Raw genomic sequence first — 4,577 nt, forward strand, 5'->3', positions numbered from 1 at the left:
CAAAGAAAGGCTTTTCGGCCTGCTCTATCGATATAAAAGATTTATATTATTCCCTTCCGCAAAAGAAACTGCTGGCAAGTGTTGAAGAATGCATTGATTCCTTCGGTGTGGTAGCTTTCCAGAATTCTGCAGGCATCAGCAATAGCAACTTCTTGGAACTCCTTACTTTTTACCTTAACTCGACATTTTCCACCTGGAATGAATCTGTTTACCTCCAGAGCAATGGCGTCTGCATTGGTTCATGCATAGCTCCGATACTGAGCGACATTTATCTCGCGCACCATGACAGGCTCCTTGATAGTCAACTAGACGAAAGCGTGGCTCGTGTTTTTAGGTTTGTAGATGATTTTTTAGTTTTTATGACATGTGCAGTTACTGACGCAGAGGCCTCAGTCTCGAAAGTTTTATCAATTTTTCACACCTGTCTTGACCCTCTTGTTTTGACGCATGAAACGCCTTGTGAAGGAAAGTTACGTTTTTTAGATCTTGCCATGTTCCTCAAAAATAGCCATGTGTGCTGGCGTTACGAGCCACGATGCCAGAAGCCCCTCACGCCTTTCGCTTCTGCACATTCTAAGCTTGTAAAGCGCGGCATCGCAAAGTTGTGTTTTAAGAAATGCCCTAGAAAAATCATGCCATCATGCGATGCAAGGCAGCTATCAAAATCAGGTGGTACGCTTACAAGCAGCAGGATACCCTTCCGACCTTCTGATTGCAATATCAGAGAGCCTGCAAAGAGAAATCATTAATTCAGGCCGCGGAGATTCCACTGAAAGGCCCAAGGAAGAAAAAAGAAAGTATGTGGTTATTCCTTATCTACACCGCATTTCACATAATCTGAAAAGGGTGGGAGCGCGTGCCGATGTAAACGTTGTTTTTTCCGCGCCCGATAAGCTCTCCAAACTCTGCCATATTGTAAACAGCAGCAATGAAAGGATGGTTGGCTGCGATAAGAAACACCAAAAAGGTTTTGTACCATGTAGCAGCAATGTTGTGTACAGGTTTCCGCTTACATGTGGCAAGCACTACACGTGGCAAACTGGTCGTTGCCTCAACGACCGGCTGCGGGAACACAACAGCAACGTGAGTGGCACCGCTTCCCGTCACCTTGGCATTCATTGCAGAGACTGCACAGAGGAAAGAAAAAAGAACAAAAAACCGCCGTGTTATCCTGTTTTCACTCAGTGTCGAGTGCTGTCAGATAATAAAACAAAAATCACTCGTGAAATCATTGAAGCTCATGAAATCCATAAATTCAAAGATGAATGCGTAAGCGTTGCCTCAATAGCTCTGCCTGATAAACAACTACGTTTCCTTGATGAGAATAGAAAAACGTGCGCAGCTGGTCTTGTGCCACTGTAGACCTGTGCTCAGGAATTGTCATTTTCGTCAATCTGTTTTGTGTATCTGTCTTTTCATTTGAGATTGGTTGCCACTGTGTTTAAGTAGTGAAAATCACCTCAATAAACCAGTTGTAAGTTCAGCGCCGTGTCTGTGCACTTGTCACGTCCTTTGTCCCCTGCGCTGCTGAAAAAACCATGTCACACCAACTTGCCCAAGCTTCTACAGTATTAGCGTCAGCGGTAGATCGTGGCTGCTCGAAGATAAAAATAAAAATGTGCGTCGTATTGAATTTGTGCGCTAGAGCTTTAAATGCTTTTCTTGTATTTCTGTCTTCCCCCACATTCAGTGGTCGTTTCGATGCGTACTTGCTTCGTCATGGCTAGCAAGGTGCAAAACAGGCGCGCTGTTTGCAAATGTGACAGGTCGCCCACCTTTCGTTGTAAGTGCGCTTTTAAAGTCAAAAGAATCGATGCGAGAAGCAGAGCCGGAGGGCCCGGAGCCAAGTTGTGAGTGGCTCACTGCTTCTGTATGCTTCTAACAATGAGTTAGCTGTATCGAAAAGCAGGAGATGGCTGAAAAGAATGCACCACACAAGTAAGTTGTTTTTATCAAAGGCAGTGCCCGTATTGCAGCTTGCCGTTGCTGTCTTGTGTCTGTATGGATGTCGTCATACTCATGTCGGACATTTATAAGAATTGACGTTCCACTCCAACCTGCGTATAAGCACAAAAACTGATGCATGTGCTTGTATTAAAGGAATGCAGCTGCAGGTGTCCTTTGCCTGCTGACAGCGTGAAGGTTCAGGAGCCTCAGTTGTTTATTCGTTCTCAGCGAAGACAAAACAGCATGCCTAAAGAATTATTAAGCGAATAGTTAAAGCAAGTATTGCATTGTTTAGTGCGATAGGAAAGCAGTCCATAGAAATAGCAGTTAGATGAATATTTGGAAGCACCCACCACATGGCTTAGTGGCTTTGGCGTTCGGCTGCTGATCTCAGGGTCGCGGGTTCGATCCCGATCCTGCTGCAGTGGCAGTATTTCGACGGTGGCAAAACATAAAAACAATGGTGCGCTGTGCGACGTGAATGCACGTTGAAGAACCCCATGTGGTATAAATTAATCCGGAGCCGTCCACTGTGGTGTTCTTCATGGACCATGTGTTGCTTGAGGATGTTAAACCTGGCATACCACTGCCACAGTTTGGAAGCCTGGTACCTTGGTGATGTAAAGTCTTAATTTGCAGTGCAAGAAATGTCGGCGCTGGTTTACTATTGTGATGCATCCCAGAGCCAATGTGCTACATAGTTATGTGTTGTGAAACACGTATGTGTTAATGAACATGAGGGCCGCTGGCAGAGTTTGCTCTGAATTTTTCTTCATTATTCATGGCGTGGTGTGCACAATTCCTCCACTTTTCTGCTGTCACCGTTGGTGTCTTGTCTCTGAGCGGAGCTTCAACCAAAGGAAGCCATAAATCTTTATGCTCATTCTTGGTATCATTATTAACTTGTACCCAGAGAAACTCCATAGGTTAAAGCTAAGGTGGGAGCCAGAGCTTGACGTTGCCAGCCCTCGCCACAGCGACTCCTACATGTTATTTGACAACGCACAGTTTGGGCAGCTTCATGATTTATAGGAGCCACATTGTTGGCATCATAGCGTTCCATTAGTGTTCTCTCTGTCAGCTACTGCTGAACTGCTTCTTTGTGTAAAACTGTTGTCGGCATTGCTTCGTCCAGGTGTGAATGACACAACTGCTTGTGTTTCGCCAGGATGTTTCTTTTGGCTGCTTCACATGAGTGAAAACATCTCAAAATGATTGCCATCCATTCCTTCATAGCAGTCTTCACCTTTTCTGGTTTTATGCAGGAAACATACAGGGAGCCGTTGATGGGCCTTTCTCATTGCTGATGTGCATCACAATGATGCGGTGGCCCTTCCCTGGCAGCCTGCTCCAGGCCATGGTTGTCCTGATCTTGGCACAAGCAGCACACGCTCACTGTTCTGTCCTTCCACCAACACTGGGCTTGCTGCCGTTGCACATATCTCATCCAGGTAAATAATCTGGGAACCTACCATCTTGTACCTTAGGTAGCTTTCCTGCCTTGCGAAAGTGTCTTCTCTTTCAGTGGGCAGTTAGTGTAATTTTATTGCGCGTTTCCTTCTGTCAAACGATGCGTTAGACATTAGAATACATGAATTACCATGTGGTATTTTCCTACAACCGCTAAATAATTTGATTGAATTTCTTCTCTCGTGCTGTTTCGGTTTCATTGACTGAACGACGACTATAACGTCAAGTTGATGTTTTGTTCGCGTGATCTACTAGAAAAACTGTAATATAATTGCTGATATGTAGATTTAATTCACTATGACATTTAATCCAGCATCTTCCAAGACATGGAATGACGAGCCTGTTTGTGATTATATTAAAGTTTTTCCAGTTCATCACGTGGCCAAAACATCAACTTGACGTCACAGTCGTCCTGCGGTCGATGAAACCGAAACACCGTGAAGAAAAAATTCAATTATAAATTATTTAGCGTTCGTACACAAATATCACAGGGTGCTTCATGCATACGAATGTCTAAGATATCGTTTGAAAGAAAAAAACACGCAAGAAAAAATTTGGTGTCTATAGTCCTTTAAAGGGGTGCAGACACACAATTTTAAACACATTGAACGGCATGAGAGTGAGAGAGAGAAAGACTTTATTGTGCAGAGGAATTCGGGCCTCCCAGGACCCCTGGGTCCACGCACGACCACACCGCACTCAAACGTTCATGGCTAAAAGGTCCTTGACGCTGCCCGCACAGGTGGCGACGATCTTCTGTCGTGCCTGATCTGTGGAGCGTAGTGAGGTCTCCCAGTCCTCCCATGTTGGGAGTGGCTCCGGCCTGCCGGGTGGAGGGGAAGCCGGACAGACCCCGAGGATATCAGTCAGGTTTGCCTTTTGTGCGTTGTACAGAGGGCAGGAAGGTGGGATGGGTCGGTAGTGTGGAGAGGAGAGAGGGGGTAGTTACGGTACGATTTCTTTCATGGGCGTAAGAAGTTGCCATCTCGCAAGTGTCTGGCACATTCTTTGAGTGGAACATAAATTATTGCTGTTTTTAATGCTGAGTTGAGTTGAGTTGAGTGGTTGTAAACTACTGGTGGGATTAGCCTTGCAGTTGCAGCCGGCAATTGCTCCACCGTAGCGACACTTAAATAGAAATCGCAGAAACACTGTCCGCA

This window comes from Amblyomma americanum, chromosome 1 (assembly GCF_052857255.1).
Source record: "Amblyomma americanum isolate KBUSLIRL-KWMA chromosome 1, ASM5285725v1, whole genome shotgun sequence".
Lineage (NCBI taxonomy): Eukaryota > Metazoa > Arthropoda > Arachnida > Ixodida > Ixodidae > Amblyomma > Amblyomma americanum.